This window comes from Ictidomys tridecemlineatus, unplaced genomic scaffold (genome assembly GCF_052094955.1).
Source record: "Ictidomys tridecemlineatus isolate mIctTri1 unplaced genomic scaffold, mIctTri1.hap1 Scaffold_61, whole genome shotgun sequence".
Lineage (NCBI taxonomy): Eukaryota > Metazoa > Chordata > Mammalia > Rodentia > Sciuridae > Ictidomys > Ictidomys tridecemlineatus.
This window is the reverse complement of record NW_027524175.1, coordinates 1,034,106-1,056,253: the sequence shown is the minus strand read 5'-3', so window position 1 is coordinate 1,056,253 and position 22,148 is coordinate 1,034,106. Positions and strand designations below refer to the sequence as shown.

Genomic DNA, 22,148 nt, shown 5'->3' with positions numbered 1-22,148 from the left:
TAAAGGGATGCTGTACTTTGTCGAATGCTTTTTCTGCATCTATCAAGATGATCATATGGTTCTTATCTTTAAGTCTATTGATATGGTGAATTACATTTATTGATTTCCGTATATTGAACCATCCCTGCATCCCAGGGATGAATCCTACTTGATCATGGTGCACAATTTTTTTGATGTGTCTTTGTATCCGATTCGCCAGAATTTTATTGAGGATTTTTGCATCTAGGTTCATCAGAGATATTGGTCTGTAGTTTTCTTTCTTTGCTGTGTCTTTGTCTGGTTTCGGAATCAATGTGATGTTGGCCTCATAGAATGAATTTGGAAGGACTCCCTCTTTTTCTATTTCCTGGAATAACTTGAAAAGTATTGGTATTAATTCTTCTTTAAAGGTTTTGTAAAACTCCGCTGTATACCCATCCGGTCCTGGGCTTTTCTTGGTTGGTAGTCTTTTGATTACTTCTTCAATTTCATCCATTGATATTGGTCTGTTCAAATCGTGTGTGTCCTCCTGACTCAGTCTGGGCAAATCATATGTCCTAAGAAATTTATCGATGTCTTCACTATCTTCTATTTTATTGGAATATAGGTTTTCAAAATAGTTTCTAATTGTCTTCTGTATTTCTGTGGCGTCTGTTGTGATATTGCCTTTTTCATCCCTTATGTTAGTAATTTGAGTTCTCTCTCTTCTTCTTGTTACTATAGTTCTCTCTCTTCTTCTTGTTACTATAGTTCTCTCTTCTTCTTGTTACTATAGTCTCTGCTAAGGTTATTCATCAACCTCCAACAATGAACCCATCAGTTGTTTCTCCAAATTAACTGAATCTTTAAAACTTAGAAAAAAGAATGTAGTCCACCATGTTCATAATGTTAAATAAAGAAAACGATGGGAAAAAAAGGTGTGCACAAACATTTGTCTACAGGGGCCATGAGAGGTCCCCGTTGGTCCAGTGTACTTCTGCGCTTTCTGGAGAACCAGTGGATCATACAGAGAAACTGTCTACCTGAGTCATTCTTCATTTCTTTTCTACCATGTATTTATTATGTTATAAAATGTATCTAGTAGGCATCTCTAACAACATGTTGAAAACTGAACTCATTTTTCTTTCAAAATCTGCTTTCAGTCTTCCCTATCTCAGAAATAAGAATGACAATTTAATTCCCATTATCTAGGTGCTCAAAGCCCAAAACTTACAAACCACCTTTGATCTCTTTTCTCTCACATTCCAACTCCAGTCCATTAGACAATATTATGTCTTTATTTTTATAATTTTATTGAGATATAGTTGACCTACAATAAATTGCACATTTAAGGTGTACGATTTGATAAGTTTTGACATGAATATACCCATGAGACTATCACCAAAATCAAAAAAGTATTTCATCCTTCTTTGTAATCCCTCCCCTCTCCTTTTCTGGGCTGTCTCCAAACATCTCCTGTCATCATAGATTGTTTTGCATTTTCTAGAATTTGATATAAATTATAAAGCATTTTATTTATTTATTTTTCTGACTTCCTTCTTTCCAAATAAGCAGTTGAAACATGCCCAGAATCTGACCACTCCTCTGCATCTGCTAAGCCAATATACAGGCCAAACCCACATCATAAGTCACCTGAATGATTCCCATAGCCTTCTTCTGTCCTTGCTTCTGCCCTCATTTTCCCCAATATCTATTGTCCTGATGGCAACTAGAGTGATATTCTTAAATATAAATTTGATTGTGTCTCTCTGCTCAAAATCTTCCTATAGCTTCCCATTTCCAAATAAAAGGCAATGACTTTAGCCAGGCCTGGTCGTACTCATCTGTAATCCCAGCAGCTCAGGAGGCTGTCAGGAGGATCCTGAGTTCAAAGCCAGCCTCAGAAATGTAGTGAGTCCCTAAGAAACTCAGTGAGACCCTATCTCTAAATAAAATATTTTAAAAAGGACTGTGGGTGTGGCTCAGTGTTTAAGTGCCCCTGGGGGTTCAATCTCTGGTATCAGGAAAAAAAAAAGCCATGACTTTATTATGGATTTCCCTGCCTTATTATGGACTGTTCTTATTCAATGTGACTCCCCTCATCCTTTTCTCCCCATTTCCTAACATTCTTCTCTAGTCTGTTAGTTCCATTTAAATACACCAATCCCACCCCTGCTTCAGAGCATTTATACTTGCAACTTTGCCTCAACCTTAACTGCCCAAATCATCTAACTAGCTAACTAGTTATCACTTTATCATGTCTCTGTAACAGTGGCATTTCATGTGATAAAGACTTTTCCTGGCCATCCTACACAAAATAGAGCCTCTTGTCATGACTATCAAGCCCATTACCCTGCCTTTCTTTCTCTTCAGACTTGCCTTACCACTTTAGACTTCTCTTACCACTTGCCTTACATTTGTTTATCTACTTGAATGCTCTGACCCAACCTCCAACACAATTTCCAACAGGAGCAGGAAATTAGTTGTTTTGTTCACTACTGTTACATCAGTGACTAGGGAAATGCCTAGAATGTATGAGAGAGTTAACAAATGATTTGTTGGATAAACTCATGGTTCCAATAATATTATAAATATACTACACTATTAACCTAAACACATATATTAACTATTAAGCCCCCATATATAAATAGTACTGAGAGGAAATAAGCTATGAGAACAAGGCATTTAAGGTCCACCTCTCAGCAGCATGCATCCTCAACTCCAGGAATGTACCCCTGAATGTGTTTGTTGAATAAAAACATACTTGTGTGGAGAGTAGTTGTTTGGTTACATGATACTGGAATATTTAAGTAGATCTTTTAAAACTAGTTTTATTTTTTTCTTATTTTTCTTATTATAGAATATGGTATGTTGTAGATTTTTTCTTATTGTAGAATAGAAATTAATGATAATTCATTGGTGGAAAAATCAGAAGAGCAAAATGATCTAATTGCATATTACCTTCTTGATATTTACTTTGACTCATAATCAGATATACTTTTATATGCATAGTCAGTGCTTCCAGTTACTGAAGAACTAGCTGCTTAGTTTGTAGAGTTTTCAATATTTTGATTTATCAGTATTATTTTTTAAACTTATTGCCTTAAAGACATATTAACTAGTCTGGTGGATAATGAGAAGAAAATTTCTCAACTGGCCACAATAAAGTAGTGGTGGTTCTTTCTACCAGGATACATACAATTAGTGGATGAATCAGCATTCACTTTTACTCATAGCATTTAAATATGTGGCATTGATGTTTAACATGTTTAATATAAGGTTATATTAAAAACCTTCAGAAAAGGTACAGGATAGAATGCGGTGGTGATTGTTGGCATGGAGATAAATAATCTCAAGTGAATTATTCTTTAATACCTCAAAGGGAATTCTTACGGGGTAAGGGTTGAGTAATTGTTAAAGGTAAATGTGACCAGTTTGGGTGGAGGGGACATAAAATTCTAAGATATGAAGGGTTCCTAATGTCAGAGTACAATCTAAATGAGACAAAAACATATCTGAAACAAATAATTGGCAGCATAATAACATATACCATTGGAAATTTGTGAAGGCACTTGCCTAGGAGCATTCAGTAGGCCTACCGCTGCTGTTACCAGGAAGAACCTCATCTATTGTAAATGATGTGCCAGAGAATAGTGTTAAACATTTATGGAAGACTAAATCTCTCCAAGAGGGGCAACAGATTTACCCTCGCATATGAAACATTGGAAAAAAAAGTGGACAAAATACAAACAACAGTTCTCAGATATTAGATAATAAGCAGCATAAGAGTGACCTCTAAGATAAAGTTAGGCATGAGAGATGAGTGCTAGGATTATCCCAATTTACTCCCTGGAAAGAATTTTTCAGGCCACATCCAGAGAAGGAAAACTCAAATAGAAAATCTCCTGAGTTGAAGAGATGGATTTTAAAGTCTGAAGAGACCGACACAGCTAGAAGTCCCAGAGCAGAATAAAAGAGAGAGTAGAGAACTGCAGAGGGAGGGAGAGTGTGTACATGCACTAGCTCTCTAGACATCTATGGAGGGTTCCCCTGAAGTCTGCGGCTATGTAACAATGGGCTCACATGTAAGGCCAGAGAAAGAACTTTCAGAAAGGAACAGAATGGAAGGTGGTGGTGATTGTTGGCATGCAGATCAATTTTTGTAATCACCAGCTAGAATGGAAAATCTATAATAAAAGGGCATCAAGTAACATAGTCAGTAAAAGGGACAAAATAGCCCAAGATTGAAGGTAACTCCTGTCTAGAAGAATCTTAAAAAGATAAAAATGTTTCCAAGATAGTTCAGAAAAAAGCTGTACACAGCTCAAGAATATTTAAAAGAATACAAAATGTTTCCAAGATAGTTCAGCAAAAAGCTGTACACAGCTCAAGAATATTTAAAAGAATACAAAATGTTTCCAAGATAGTTCAGCAAAAAGCTGTACACAGCTCAAGAATATTTAAAAGAATACAAAATATCCAGTACTGAACAAGGTAAATTTACAATGTTTGGAATCCAATAAAAATGTATGAGGCATACAAAGAGCGAGGAAAATATAACCCATGTTGAAAAGAAAATTAATAAAAATGATCATTAATTACACTGTGATAGAGTTATTATACAAGGACATTAATAGAGTTGTATACCATATGTTCAAGATGCTATGGAAAAGCATAAGCATGTAAAGGAGAAAAAGAAGATATAAAAATGTCTGAATTAGATAAAACAGATAAAATTAGATAAAATCAGATAAAACAATGGCTAAGGTGAAAATTACACTGAATGAGATTAACAGCAGATTCAACATTGAAGAAGTCAATATCAGCAAACTGAATATGCAGTGATAAAGACTCCAAAATCAAACACGGAGAATGAGACTGAACTGAACAAAGCATCAGTATGCACAGCTTCAACCAGTCCAATATATATGTTATGGTAGTTCCTAAAAGAGGTGGGAAAAAAACATTTGAAGAAATAATAAATAAAAATGTTCTATATCTGATGAACACTCAGATTCAAAAAGCTCAATGAATAAGAAAAATGATAAAGATGACACAAATTTACACTAAATGCTTAAAACCAGTGCTAAGAAAAAAATTGAAAAGCATCTACAGAAAACAGATACCATTATGTACAAAAGAGTGAAAGTAAAATGTCAAAATTCATTCAAGAACCATGCAAACCAGAAAACAGTACATCAACATTTTCAAGTTCTGAAAGAAAAAAATAAAACTGATATCCTAGAATTGCATTCCAAATGAAAATATTATTTCAACATTATATAGTCTTTAATGCAAAAGAATTAAGTTAAGCCCTACCCCACATAAAAATTACCTCAAAATGGACCACAGACATAAATGTAAGAATTCAAAATGGACAACACATATATATGTAAGAACCAAAACTAAATGTAAGAAAGCATAGGTAAATCTTGGGGTAGACAATGACTTTGTATTTAAGACACCAAAGGCCCAAGCACCAAAAGAAAAAAATACTAAAGTAATGAACTTCATCAAATTTAAAACTTTTAAAGGCTACCATCGAAGAAAGTGAAAATACAATCATAGAAGAAAACATTTACAATTCATGTAGTTAGAATATATATAACTACCTAGAATATACAAGCAATTCTTATTGTTCAATATGAAAAGACAAATGGCAAGAAATTAGAATAGACATTTCTCCAAAGAAAATATGCAAAAGCAAATAAGCAAATGAAAGGATACCCAGCACCATTAGGGAAATGTACAACCTCAGTGAGATACTACTTCACATCTATCAAGATGGTTATAATCAAAAAGATAATAATAAGTTGGCAAGGATGTGGATCAATGGGAGCCCTCACACACTACTGGTAGGAATAGACTACAGACCTAAATGTAGCAGCTAAACCTATACAACTTCTGGAAGAAAATATAAAAAGCTGCTTGGCAGAGGCTTTTAAAACTAACTAGCTCTCTCTGCCTCATGCTCTCTTTTTTCCTCTCCTCAAAAACTTTGTCTCATGCTGGGCGTGGTGGTGCATACCTGTAATACCAGTGGCTCAAAAGGCTGAGGCAGGGGGATTGCAAGTTCAAAGCCAGCCTCAGGAAAAGTGAGGCACTAAGCAACTCAGTGAGACCCTGTCTCTAAATAAAGGGATGTGGCTCAGTGGTGGTATGACCCTGAGTTCAATCCCCAGTACCAAAAACAACAACAACAACAAACTTTGTCTATTGTATATTCATTGTTATGGAAATGGAAAGGTAAGCTGACAGACTAGGAAAATGTACTGGCAAAACATATCTCTCTCAAGAGAATGATATCTAGGATATACAAATGATTCTTACAACTTATTAATAAGAAAAATCACCCAATTTGAAAAGATGGGCAGAAGACTTTTTTTCTTCACCAAAGTAGACACAAATATGGTGAATGTGCACATGAAAGGATATCCAACATAAGTTGAAATGTAAATCAAAACTGCAATGTTATTACACATACAGTAGGATGGACAAAATTTAAGACTCATCATAACAAATGTTGACAAAGATGAAGACTATGGTATCTCTCTTAGAACTGCAGACTATAACATGTAGTATAAACAATGGCACAAACTGTTAGAAAACTGTTTGGCAGTTGCTTTACAATTTAAATCAAATCTGTCGAGATATTTACTCCAGAGAAATAAAAGCATACATCCACACTGAGACTTGTGCACAACTATTCATGGTGGTTTTATTTGTAATAGTCAAAAAATCCCCAATATTGGACTGTGGGAACATGTCTGTCTTACATGCCTCAGAACCCTTATACTCATATTAACCATATAATAGACATTTGATTACTATTACATGAATGTAGAGATTGATTTTTTTACTGTTAATAGAGCTTCTCTTTTATTAAATATAACAGACAAAAGAAAATCACGTATAGCACAATGAATTATCACAAAGTAACATATCCACTGAACCCTAACCCAGGTCAAGAAATTGGACATCAAATGCACTTTCATGAGCCCTTTCTCATTGCTCCCCGAATTATTCCCTCTGCTCCCCCAGAGTTAGGCACTATTTTAACTTCTAATAACAAGGATTAGTTTTGCCTGTTTTGTTACTTTATACAGTGTAATCATACACATGTGTTCTTTGGCATGTGGCTTTTTTAGCTCCATATGTATTTTTATAAGATTTTTCCAAGTTGTTGAATGTGAATGTACTTCTTATTTTCATTGCTTAATAATTTTCCACTGTATAAATATAACCTGGTTTACTTAAAAAAAAATCCCCAATGTATATCAATAGGAAAATAGATAATAAATTTTGGAAACATACTTAGCAAGAATAAAGAACTATTGATAATAGCAAAAACAGGGAGATTCTGAATGAAATAAACTAGACAAAAAGTAATATGTATTGAAAATTCTTTTTTTTTTTGTACTCCCTAGTACAAATATCCAGGGGTGCTCTACTGCTGAGCTACATCCCCAGCCCTTTTTATTTTATTTATTCATTTATTATTAATTTTTTTTTTTTGCTATCAGAGATGAAACTCTTGGGAACTAAACCACTGAGCCACATCCCCAGCACTCTTTTGTATTTTATTTAGAGATAGGTCCCAATGAGTTACTCAGGGCCTCGTTAAGTTGCTAAGGTTGGCTTTGAAATCCCAATTCTCCTGTTTCACCATTCTGAGCCACTGGGATTACAGATGTGTGCCACCATGCCCAGTTTAGTTTTTATTTTGAAACAGAGTCTGGCTCAGTTCCCCAAGTTTACCTCAAACTTGCAATCCTCCAGCCTCAGCCTCCTGAATATCTGGGATTACAGACTCTGCCACCACCTTCCAGCAGATTCAGTTATATTTAAAGGTAGAAAGTTATAAACCAGGTGAATCCTAGTAAAGGTCTTAGTAAAAAAAAAATAAAATAATAGCACTATGCTTGGTCACAATATGGTAAGTCAGAAAATGACAAGAAATATCCATTTTCTGTGAGGTTGACCAGAACAGTATCATTTCTCAATGGATTTCAAAGGGTCTCCTTCTTTCTTTCCCCCCCGCCCGCTCACCTTTCCTTCCCTCCTTCCTTCCCTCCGTCTCTCCCTCCCTCCCTCCCTCCCTTCCTTCCTTCCTGAGTTTTGGCGTGTGTGTGTATATGTGTGTGTGTGTACATCATCTTCTGTGCCAATGTAAGAGATTCAGGCAATGGATCAACCTTTACACCTGTGCCGAAGGACCCCAATCTTGGATCTATCTCCAAGGGTGGAGGTGACTCTAGATCCTCATTATAATCTCGAGAATGGGAACTCCTAAATTATAAACAGGTCTTTCTTGGTAACACCAGTTTCTTCCTTGGTAAAAGTTAGTGTAGTGGGAGGGTGGCAAGGGCCCTACCCTGCCACAAAATAAATGCTAAAATGTATTTTGGTACAAATTTTAAACACTAAAGAGTTAAAAGTAAGAGATGAGTCTTGGGATTTGAGCTAGACCTGGATAAGTACATAGGATTCAGATTCTAAAAAGAGAATAAAAGGCAAGTGAATTAAACGGCATAAAAGACTCAGCAGAAAGAAGTATGTTTAAAGGACAGTAAGGACACCTCATTTTGCTAAGAGGAAAGGATTCTATAAAGGATGACATATTTGTGTGCTTAGGTCAGATTATGAAATTCCTTGAAAATCAAGCATAAGGATTTAGACTTAATAGAATAAAAATGCATAAAATATTAGACTTTAAGTAAAGGGATCATATAACTTAAGTGGAATTTAAACAAGTATCTTGTCCTTAAATCCAGGGAAGATGGAGGTTTAGGCTGGGCATAATGAGTAGGGCTGAGGCACTCCCCACAATTAAAAAGTCATGTTGAAGTGTACTGTACTAATGGAAGTGAGTCATATACAAGGCAAGGTTATCTGCCAGCATCTACTGTTTGTCTAGCCCTGACAAATATTATTCCACTTTCAACTGTACAAAGAAAGAAACTCAAACATCTGAAATTGCCACTAATATATGGCATGTATATGAGTTCCTGTTTCTGGTTCTGCCTAATTTACCTTGGCATTCTTTTCACAGAGGTCAAATATTTGGTGTGTTGAAATAAATGCAGAACAGACATTGGGGACTTGTGGCCTGCACATCTCAATTTCCACAGTGCACTGTTGGGCTTTATCCATTTAGTTTTCAGAAATATAAATTACTTCCTTACCAGAACAACAGCAGAAGTAAGGAATACAGCCAAAAGGATTGTAGTCAGAAGTCTAATTGTGTGACTATAGGCAAATCATTAACTTTTCTGAGTCTCAGATATTTCATCTATACAAATATGGGTCAAAGTTAAAATTTTATAATTCATTTTTAAAGAAGAAATAGAGATAATATATGAAAGATTGCCCATTTATGTGGTTTAAATAATTAAACAGCAAAATCCTGGCGGTTACAGCCAATATAGACAATTGACAAAGCAACAAAAGTCTTGGCAATAAATGCTTTCATTACTAAGGAGACATTTTTAGATAGTTCCTACTCTGGAAACTGTTCTCTTCTCACTGAAACAAAGTAAGGCTGATAACATCCTCCCAAAGTGTGCTTGGAAGATCACAAGCACCTCTTGGAGGAGACAGGGAGAGTGGAGGAGAAAATATGTTCTTCGGGATAACATATAGTCTACCAGAGCACACACTGAAGCAAAGCAAACCCTCCTGAATCTTCAGCATTTTAACTGATGCATGCAGTATAAAATTAGAAACAGGACCATAAACACTATTATGAAGACTATACTCAGTGGGGGACACTGAACAAACATATATGGGAAAGTAAGTTCTCTGTGATTAGTATGAAATCTCAGTCTTACCCAAATCCACATGAAATTTGAAATGGTTTGGAATACATAAGAAGATCAGTGAATGACATCAAACCCAAATGATGAAATAGGGAATCTGAACATGATCTTTCTCTTATTTCTCACTGATCCCTTAGAACCACCAATAGAAATATAATATTAACTCTACATGTAAATTAAATTTTCTAGAAGTCATATTTTAAAAAATAAGACAGATGAGCTTCATTTAATAACACATTTTACATAATTCAATATATTCAAAATGTCATCCTTTTAATTTGTAATCAAAATAAAAATATAACTGTTATTTTACATTCTTCATAATAAGTCTTTGATATCTGACTTATGGCACATCTCAGTTCAAACTGGGCACATTTAAAGACAGTCGCAGCATAAGAAAGTAGGGATTGTAAATTAACACTAGGCCATATCATATACTTGCACTTATTTTAAAGAAAAGCCAAGTTTAATAGTATGTTTTAGGTTTTAAAATATTTTTGGCCAACCTCTCTTGGTACTTACGCAGAAGTGAGAAAAGATGATTGAAGGTATCTCAACATCCCTCTTTTTTTTTTCACTCAGAGGTTAAGATTTCTGTTGCAATAGCTAGGGATTGCATTGTCATTTTTGATGAATCTCAAGTCTATAATCAAAAAGTGTAAGTCATCATTAGGTTCCTACACTTGTCATTCTTTTATTATTTTCATTGTTATCTTAAATATACTTACTTCTTGACAAACATAAAGAAATAAAGAATTATATTTAAATGGATAATAAAAAAATTTGACTGCATAAAATCCCTTCTCGTTTTAGGTAGACCTACTGGTACAAACAAGTCACCTGGGTGGTCTATTTTTCTTTGGTAACAGGGATTGAACTCAAGGGCTCTAGACCACTGAGTCACATCTCCAGCCCTATTTTGTATTTTATTTAGAGATAAGGTCTCACTGAATTGTTTAGGGCCTTACTTTTGCTGAAGCTGGCTTTGAACTCATGATCCTCCTGCCTCAGCCTCCAGAGCCACTGGGATTACAGGCATGCAGCACTGCACCTGGCACCTGCTCTGTTCTCTTACTTAACTGCAACTGTGTTTTCCTTGGTAGATTACTTCTTTGCACCAGGGTTTCTTGATAGAACTCTATTGGTACTTTGGTTTGGACTATTCCTACTAGCTGAAGGTTATATACTATCTATGGGCCTGGCCAAAAAATGTTAGTAGTTTCCTCAGTGATGGTGAAACAACAACAAAATGCCCCCAGGCATTTCTAAACTTCTCTTTATAAGACTAGTATTACTCTCCCAGTTTGAGAGTCACTGCTTGAGAGTCACTTGCAGAGTTAGTTAAACTCTGATCATTTAACAAAGCACCTTTAGTTGTAAGTATCCTATATTTTGTAGTTTGCAAGTATTCTGTATTTTGTAATTTCTCTTATCAGCTAAAAAAGAAAGGATTATAAAATCAACATTTAAGGCCGGGCTTCATGATGCACACTGTAATCCCAGTGGCTCTGGAGGCTGAGGCAGGAGGATATTGAGTTCAAAGTCACCCTCAGCAATTTAGCAAGGCCTTAAGTAATTTATGGATTTCCTATGTCAAAATAAAAAAAAAATGTAAAAAAAGGGCTGGTGATGTGGATCAATGGTTAAGCACCTAGATTCAATCCCCTGTGCCCATCCTCCACAAATCAACATTTTAAAAACCAGAATCACTAAAACATCAAAGAAACTCAAAGGTCCTTGTAAACACAACTGACTTTGCTTCAAAGGTTTTTTGCTTTTTGTTTTCCACTTCAAGTTAACACTACCTTTAAAAAAAATCACATTTTTTAATTTATTTTTTCTGACCTCTAAGAGGGATCTTACATTTTTCTACTTCCCTTTCCAAGACTATTCCCTCTTTTGCACTGTGTAATCTTGAATTTAAATCTGAATTAGTTGCATTGATTTTCCCTTGTGTTAATAGTCAAATTATGATACAATTTGAATTATTGAAATGCATAGAGGGGTTTCTTTTCTTATTTTTAATGAAAACTCATATCTTTAAAATTAGCCCCTAGGGGACTATAGGTGGAGACTTAATATGTAGAGTCATCAGCATGATAATTGTAATTAAATAAACACAAATCAGTTCATGATAGCTGATTTCATTTACTATTATAATCAGCTTTCTCCTCTATAACACAGCACAATTAGTCCTAAATTGACATTCACTAATTGTATATTAGAGTTTCAAGGAAAACAATGAAGAGTTAGTGACTATCATAATGATTGAGATGTGTTTTGATATCAGTAATTATTATTATTTTTAAGATGGGGGTCTTGCTATTTTGCATAACCTGATCTCCAACTCCTGGACTCAAGCAATCCTCCTGGCTTGGCCTTCTGAGTAGTTAGGACTACAAGTCACCAAACCAGCCCAGTAATTATTGTTTAGTAGATCTCTTTTTGGACACTAAAATCACTACTAATATGATTGTATATGTTTGAAATTGGTTTTATGAGCAACATACAGATTTGATGCAATTCCCATCAAAATGCCCACGAATTGGTGTGAATATACTTTGTATACAAAGAGAAATATGAAAAATTGTGCTCTATATATGTAATATAAATTGTAATGCATTCTGTTGTCATATATAAATTTAAAATAATAATAATAATAATAAATGTCATTTTTCCAGACCTAGAAAAAAACAGTCCTGAAATCCATTTGGAAGAATAAAATATTCAGAATAGCCAAAACAATTCTAAGTCAATAAGCAAGCTGGAGGCATCATCACAATACCTGACTTCAAATTGTACTACAAAGCTATTGAAATAACCACTGCATGGCTCTGTCATAAAACCAGATACATAGACCAATGGGAAAGAAGAGAAAACACAGAAAAAGATCCAACACAGTTAACAGTCATCTGATTCTTGACAAAGATGCCAAAAATATATTGGGAGAAAAGACAGGCTTTAAACAAATGGTGCCAGGAAAATTGGTTATCTATATGTAGACAAATAAGACTAGACCCTGTATAAACTTGAAAGAGATCAAAAGCCCAGGAATTAGACCAGAAACTATGCAAATCCTTGGAAGAAAATATAGGTTTGAGACTCCAGCATATAGGTACAGGCAATGACTTTCTTAGTAGAACTCCTAAAGCTCAGAAAATAATGACAAAAGTTAATAAACAGAATGGCATCAAATTAAAAAGCTTCTGCACAGCAAAGGAAACAATTAGTAACATGAAGAAAGAACCTACGGAATGGGAGAAAATATATTTGCTAACTATTCTTTTTTAAAAAAAAAAGAGAGAGAGAGACAATTTTTTAATATTTATTTTTTAGTTTTCGGCGGACACAACATCTTTGTATGTGGTGCTGAGGGTTGAACCTGCACTGCATGCATGCCAGGCGAGCGTGCTACCGCTTGAGCCACATCCCCAGCCCTGCTAACTACTCTTTGACACAGGATTAATATCCAGACTATATAAGAAACTTTAAAAAACTTAATACCAAAACCTCAAATAACCTAGCTTAATTGGGCAAATGACTTAAACAGATTCTTCTCAAAAGAAGAAATAAAAATGGACAACAAATCTATGAAAATGTTCAACATCATTAGCAATTAGGGAAATGCAAATCAAAACTACAGTGTGCTTTCATCTCACTCTAGTCAGAATAGCAGCCACCAAGAATATGAACGATATGGGGCTGGGGTTGTGGCTCAACAGCAGATTGCTGGGGCTGGGGATGTGGCTCAGGTGGTAGCGAACCTGTCTGGCATGCGCGCAGCCCAGGTTCGATCCTCAGCACCACATACAAACAAAGATGTTGTGTCTGCCGAAAACTAAGAAATAAAAAAAAATGTTAAAATTCTCTCTCTCTCTCTCCCCCCGCCCTTAAAAAAAAAAAAACCCCAGCAGATTGCTTGTCTAGCACGTGCGAGGCCCTGGGTTCGATCCTCAGCACCACATTAAAAATAAATAAATAAAAATAAAGGTATTGTGTCCAACTACTTAAAAAAAAAGAATATGCACAATAATAAATGCTAGAGAGAATGTGGAGAAGAAGGGACACTTTTTTCCCTGTTGATAGGATTGTAAATGAATATAACCACTACTGAAATCAGTATGGAGGTTCCTCAAAAGACTAGGCAGGAAACCACCATATAACCCAGCTATACAACTACTCAATGTTTATCCTAAAGAATTAAAGTCATAATACTAGAGTAGTACATGCATACCCATGTTTATAGCAGCACAATTCACAGCTGCCAAACTATGGAACCAAACTAGGTGCTTATCAAGGATGAATAAATAAAGAAAATGTGGCATATACACACAATGGAGCTTTATTCAGCCATAAAGATGAATTATGTCATTTGCTGGAAAACGGATGAAACTTGAGAACATTCTGTTACACAAAATAAGCTAAACTCATAAGATCAAGGGAGCATATGTTTTCTCTCGGATGTGGAAGCAAGAGAGGAAAAAGGAAAAGAAAGTGAAAATCAAAAGGAGATCAGTAGAGTGTAGGAAAGGGACCAGGAGATGGAGGAGTGAAGGGAAAATACTGGGGAATGATATAGGCCAAACTAGAGTGTTATATTGTGCATGGGGAAATATGTAACGACAAATACTGCCATGATTTACAACTATAATGTATCAACAAAAAAATGGAAAAAATAAAAGAAAGCAAACAAAAGAACAGAATTGCTTTCATGTATGCATGTATGTATGTATGTATACAGCCTAGCCAAACATCTATTGTGAGCATAGACATTAATACTCTGGAAAAGTGATGAGCCTGACACTGTTTTTTTTTTAATTGTTCTCTTTATTCCTTTTTTCCCTCCCTCCCTCCCTTCCTTCCTTCTTTCATTCTTTCCCCTCTCTCTCTCTCTCTCCCTCCCTCTCTCTCCTGTCTCTTCTCTCCCCTACCCCCCCCTCTCTCTTATTTCCCAGGCTGGCCTAAACTCCTAGGCTCAAGTAATCTTCCTGCCTCAGCTTTCTGAGTAGTTGTGACTGTTGGAGCACACCACGATGTCCAACAATAACACTTGCTTTTGTAAACAAAGTTTTATTAGAACACAGAAACTTATATTATTTACCCACAGTCTAGGCTGTTTTGTGCTACATTGGCACTTGAGTGGCAATGAAGACTTGCCTACAAAGTCTAATATATTTATTATCAGTCTCTTTTCAGGAAAAGTTTGTTGATCCCTGATTAGATTATAAAGTCAGCAGAATAAATATATAAACATTTCTTTTCTTATGACTAAAATTGGCTGTATGAAATGAGATAAATGATCTATTAATTGCCAAGATAAAAGTCTCTTCCCTATAGAAAGTGTGTATTCAGGACTAGAAATCTTGGCACTGTGTCATGTCAAATGTAGGAAAAAACCTGGCAGTTCATTTTGATGAGAGTTAAGAAATTTCTTTTCCAGGGCATTTTGAGGTTTATCTAAACTTTATAGATAATACAGGGAAGAACATTTTAATCTGCAAATAGATTATGTTCATTATTAGTTTGTAATCATTTCACAACTATCATATAATATTAAAGCATCATAAGAGACTGCCTATCATAATAGAAACTTTTATGCCTCTAGCCATTAACATGTATTTTTCTAGTTATTGTAGACTCATACTTTTAAGCTAGTGCTATTGGTGAAATATATGATTATTTAAGTCTGATTGCCTTACTAATTTTGACCAGTTTATTTTTCAGATATCCATTTTGGGTTTACTCTTTCAATTAATTTTTCGTTCCATGGACAATGAAATTGTTGTTGAGTATATAAGATATTGCAGTTTCTATGTAAGTTGACCTAAGTGTCTCTACCACTATTGATGGGCAAAGATATAAGTAAGTTAGTATTTTTACTTGAAACTGTTATAGATCTAATGTACTTGATTTGTTTTCCTGACACAAAAGAGTATAAAACTAGAAAAACTAAACATTTTCAGGTATTAATTTCAGACATGACTGTAGGCCTGGTGCAGAAAACACAATTAGGGAGATGAAGCTCAAGTAAGATGGTGGTCATACTGAGTTAAGGAGAAAATTATCAAAGTGCAAGATTATCATAGTGGTTGGAATTTTGTGGACAAGAATGTCTGAGCTATTTATGGTGGGTGCAATGTAATTATGTGTGTGTTAGAGAGAGAATACTAAAAGCCTGGAGGAAATTCATTTTTGATAGGAATGTACCAGATGAGACTCTTTAAGGCTTAGCAGAGTTTGACTGCTATAAAGGAGACTGAAGATGATGCTAAATGGCAATGTTGGAAGAAATGGTTTCCAGCAGAGTCAGGTTGCAACAGCTTCACTAATATATCAGGTACTTAATTAAGAATTCAGGAATAAGCCTTAGCAAAAAGAACCACACACAAAAGAGTAAAGGGAAAATGGTAGACCTAAATTTGAAATCAAAATTGATTCATGCTGAAAATGTATGTGGCAGCCAGAAAGGAAAAAAGAAAAGAAAGGTGTGTGTGTGTGTGAAAGGAATCTGATGACAATCAAAGGGAGATCAGTAGAATAGAGGAAAGGGATCAAGGGAGAGAGGAAAGCAGGTAAAAGAGAAATACTCGAGAATGATATTGGCTAAGTTTTATCACTATATTGTACATATGTATGAAAACATAACAACAAATCCCACCATTATGTACAAGTATAATGCACCATGAAATATGGAAATAAAGAAAAATACCAAACCTAGTGAGGCGAGGTGGAATATGCTTATAATCCCAGTGACTCAGGTGGATGAAGCAAGAGGATCACGAGCTCAAAGCCAGCCTTAGTAAATCGAGGTGCTAAAGCAGCTCAGCAAGACCCTGTCTCTCAATAAAATACAAAACAGGTCTGGGGATGTGGCTCAGTAATTGAGTACCCTGAGTTCAATCTCTGGTACCAAATAATAATAATAATAATAATAATAATAATAATAATAATAATACCAAATCTAATATGATCAAAACAATTCACCAGTAATTAGCCTGCATGACACATAAAACAGAATATCCTTTATAGGAAGACAATATAATCCAGACTTCCTATGATGTATCATCTATAAATGATCAGAATATAATTTAAAATTTTTTTTGGTACCATAGATTGAACCGAGGTGTGCTTAACCATTGAGCCACAACCTCAGCCCTTTTTTTTGCATTTTATTTAGATACAGGGTCTCATTGAGTTGCTAAGTGCATCCCTTAGTTGCTGAGGCTAGCTTTGAACTCTTTTTTTTTTTAACAATTTCAATTTTTAATAATGGAAACACTTTGCTATACCAGAAAAAATTTCAGGGGAGAAAAATCTTCCCTATAAAAATAAACTCATCAAAATTATAAATATTATAACTTTTTTACTTCTTCAATATAAAATGCTCCCCTGCAATACCACCCCTTCACATAACACCTTTCCTGTACCATCACATTTTGAAGAGAAAACAGTATTACAGCAAAGCTCAGTTTTAATTTAACGTAACATTTGTAAAATGACTTTTTAAAATCTTTGGCCTTCAGAGCCTTTATTCTTATTTTACAACATTAAAAATGCTGCTGTAGTAACCAGTGTTTGGGAGAGAACATCACTCTTCTAGAACCATGAACAGACAGAATTTTAATACAGTAACTTCCAAATTGTAACTTGTAGTGCACATGACAGGGAGGTTTGGATAAACACAGAGGAGAATATGCCTGTTTCAGACAATCTACTACAAGTAAAAAAAAAAAAAAAAAAAGAATTCACAGATACCCATCAGCTACTACTTCAGGTTCTAACAGTGTCATGAATCTGAGAAACAAATGCTTCACAAACTATAAGTTTACTGGGATGAGTAATTAAAAGACCAGGTGGTTGATAACAGTATATTCAAACCCAATCCACAGTCTGAATAGGAAAACCAGTATTAAAATCATGAAGGCATTCCCTGAACAACAAAGGCCAAGTGTTGGATGACAATGTCACTAAAACCTCATTGATGCACTAAAAAGAAGTTACATGCAAAATTAAACAATGTGTGCCATGCATAATTTATTAGCTTTGAACTCTTGATCCTCCTGCCTTAGCCTCCTGAGTCGATGGGATTATAGGCATGTAGAATATCATTAAATTTTGCCAGAATGCAAAGAAGATAGAAAAATGAGAACCACGAGAGAAAATGTCACATATAAAAAAAGTTCCGTGAGCTGACCCAGATGTTAGGATTAGCAGAAAAAAAATTTATAAAGTTTTTATAACTAATTTCAAGGAATTAAAGAAAAGCTTAATCATAATGAATAAGTAGATATGGGTGTCAACATATAAATGAAAAATTTCTTTTAAAAGAAATAAAGAGTATAGTATTTGAAATGAAAAATTCATGAAACAAATCTATCATCAGATTATATAGTGCAAAAACAGCAAAAAGTTAACTTGAGATAGACCAATAAAAATTATCTGGTCTAAAAATCAGAAAGAAAAAAATAGAGACTTGGTTACTATCAGGACAAAGTGACCTAACATACATATAATTATATTTCTAGAAGAATAGAGGCATAAATTTTACAGAAAAAATATTTAAGACAATGATGGCTAAAATTATCTCAAATTAACAAAAAAGATGTTAACAGATTTAGGAAACTCAGTGAATACTAAAGTTAGTTACAAAGCAAATCACATCTAGATGCATCAGAGTCAACTGTAAATAATCAATTAGGAAGAAAAAGGTCTTGAAGGCAATTAGAAAAAAGTGGTGTGTTACACATAGGTAAAAATGACTAAAATGATAGCTGACTTCTTATCAGAAATGAGAGATTAAAGTTAACGGAAAGGTTTAAAGTGCTAGAAGACAAAAACTGCTAATCCAGGATAAATACTCTTCAAAACTGAAAGCAGAATAGACATTTTCAAATAAATAAAAAGTAAGAAAATTCAATACCAATAGATCTCTACTATTAACAATGCTAAAAGAACCTCTTCAGGATAAAAGGAGATGATCCATCAGGTAGAAACAGATGCACTGTGTGTTTTAGTTCACTGTGTAATAAACTTAATGGTTTAAAATAAAAATTCTTTGTTATTTCTCCTTATTCTATGATTTGGCTTTACATAACCTGATGGGTCCTTTGCTCTAGGTATTTATTAGTGCTTATGTGGTTTCCTTTAGCAGGGATTGTTTAACCAAAGGTAGAACTGACAAAATAGCTTTGTTTACATGTCTGCTAGCTCAACTGGTTGGGTAAGGCTTATCTCCTCAAATGCTTTTAGTCATTCAGTCATTCTAAAATTTTTTATTTGTTGATTAGATTTCTAGAGGATAAAAGTAGAAGGTATACACCTTCCCAAGGTGTTAGGTCTAGGATTGGTATGGCATCACTTTCACCAAAAATATATTTTGTTCATTAAAACAAGACAAAAGACCAGCCCAGACTCAGCGGGTGGGAAAATAGATATTACTTCATAATGAGAGAAGCAACATGATACACGAATGTGGAGAATTTGGGGTAGATATTTTTAAAGACAATGCACCATAAACAGAAATGAAAAGTACTAGAAATACTAAAATGTAGGTAAATATAAAAGGCAATATGTATACATATTTATTCTTTTAATTTCTTGGAAACATGACTAAGGTAAAAAACATAGGGTATACAGCTGTAATATGTATGACAACAAAGCACAAAGGACTTGGGGAGATGTGAGAAAGTAACACAATTTAAATTATGAAAACTGTGATAAATTAAAGAATGCATTTCATAATTCCTGGAAACATTGCTAAAACAATAATGAAAAGCAATAAAGCTAAAAGCTAATGGATAAATTAAATAAAATTTAATTTTTATTTAATGTAATTTTATTTAATTACATTAAATAAAAATATGAATAGAACGAAAACAAGAAATAGATAAAAATACATCATGAATAGTAAGCCAAGAAGAATGCAGAGGCTATACTAACATCAGATGAATTTAATTCAAGATAAAGAGTTTTATAAGAGATAAGAAAGACATTTCATAATACCATAATGTGTTTTTAAGAACACAGAAACATGACACCATACAACCAAACATTTATATGCCCCAAATATATGAAAGCTGACAAAACTGAAGAGACAAATCTATACTTTGAATTTTTAACACCCTTTTAACAACTGATAGTAACACTATAAAAAAATCACTAATGATACACAAGAGTCTGAACAAAACTATCAACCACCTTAACCTTATTGACATTGACTGACAATGCCCAACAACTCCAGAATATATATTCTTTTCTAGTCCTCATGGAAATTTGCAAGATAGGTTATATTCCTGGCAAAAAATTTTAAATATTGAATTTCAGTTTGTTTGCTGATCACAGTAGAAATAAATGGGGTATTCTTTAATAAAACTGGTCATTAAATAAAAGCCCTACAAATCATCAATAAACAGTGTTTTAGTTATCTATTGTTATATTTTTAAAAATTCCAAAATTTAGTGGCTTTAAAAAATAACCATTTGCCGGGAGTGGTGGTGCACACCTGTAATTCCAGTGGCTCAGGAGGCTGAGGTTGGAGGATCGAGAGTTCAAAGCCAGCCTCAGTAATGGCGAGGCACTAAGCAACTCAGTGACACCCTGTCTCTAAATAAAATACAAAATAGGGCTAGGGATGTGGCTCAGTGGTCGAGAGCCTCTGAATTCAATCCCCACTACCAAACAAACAACCATTTTATTTCTCATACTTTTGTAAGTCAAGACTTTTACCAAGGTTCTGCTCCAGTGTCACCTAGGCTCACCCATACAGCACACTCCTGATTTAGACTACAAGGTCTGAGATGGCTTTGTATGTCCGGAACTAAGGTGCTGACTGTTGGCTTTCTGTAGTCTCCCTTTCCATGTAGTCTTTCATATATCAGGGGCTTTCTTCAAATGGACTCTCCCTCCAGCAAGATAGCCTGGGCTTCTTTACAGTGTGGTACAGGGTACCACAGAGAAGAAAAAATGAGTTTGTGCCTTTAAAGGATACAGTCAGTCCTTCCTCAAGTCTCAATCTTGGGTAGGATCTTGGTCCATGCATTTTGGGGGAATTTATAGTTGTATGACATTTTAATCTACATTACTATGTGAAATGTCTTTGTTTTTATGATTTCATTTTTGCTACATTGTTTCTTTTCCATACAATTAACTACAATATAGGATAATCTATTAACAATAATGTCTCTTCAATTGGTTGTGTGAAGCTTGCTCTATAATAATTTATATAGAAAGAACTTATGGGAATAATATTCTCTAAATGACAATTTCCTGATTTAAAAACATAATTTGTAGCCAGTACAATAGTGCATGCCTATAATCCTAGCTACTCAGGAGGTTGACAAGTAGGAGAATGGTAAGTTTGAGGAGAGCCTGGGCAACTTGGTGAGACTCTGTCTCAAGAAAAATAAAAACAAAACAAACATTAATGACTGCAGACGTAGCTCAGTGGTAGAGGACTCCTCAGTTCAATCCTCAGTGCTGGGGGTTAAAAAAGGTCATTCATCACCATACTAAGACACTCCTTAGAGAAAAGTAATTGCAAGAACATTGTTCTCCTTCCTTGGGATATGTTTTTTTTTTTTTTTTTTTTTTCTGGATTGGAATCTAAAAAGCCTTTTGTGTGCTTTGTGCTCTCATTATGGTTATGTGGCTTTTTAAATCTTGTTCATACCATTGGATGTAATATCAGATTTTGGTTTTTTTTTTGGTGGTGCTGGGGATTGAACCCAGAGCCTTGTGCGTGTGAGGCAAGTACTCTTCCAACTAAGCTATATCCCCAGCCCCAGTGGATTTTTTTTTTTGGAGGGGAATCTCTTCTCAACACATTTTGTGCCAGATTGTACTTGAGAAAGGGAAGTGATATGTACAGCATGAAACGATATTAGTTTCTGATTTTCCCACTTTTTTAAATCTTTTTTAAAAATTTATTTATTTTAATTCTAATTTGTTATATATGACAGCAGAATGCATTATAATTCATATTACACATATGGTACACAATTTTTCATATCTCTGGTTGTATACAGAGTCACATCAGTTGTGTCTTTTTTTAAGAGAGAGAGAGAGAGAGAGAGAGGGAGGGAGGGAGGGAGGGGAGAGAGAGATTTTTAAATATTTATTTTTTAGTTCTCGGCGGACACAACATCTTTTTTTGTATGTGGTGCTGAGCATCGAACCCGGGCTGCATGCATGCCAGGCAAGTGCGCTACTGCTTGAGCCACATCCCCAGCCCCTAGTTGTGTTTTTATATGTGTACTTAGGGTAATGATGGTAATCTCATTCCACTGTCTTTTCTATCTACTATTTAGATGTATTTGAAAACTTTAAGAAAAATCAGAAATACTCTTTCCTATTTTCATGAAAGCATAAATTTTT

The 22,148-nt window shown here is 34.6% G+C and overlaps 1 pseudogene across 1 annotated transcript in view; it reads right to left on the bottom strand.

Moving 5' to 3' along the window:
- Positions 1–22,148, bottom strand: part of LOC144374188 (transport and Golgi organization protein 1 homolog) — a 117,977-nt pseudogene that overhangs the window by 55,217 nt on the left and 40,612 nt on the right. The window lies entirely within an intron of this gene.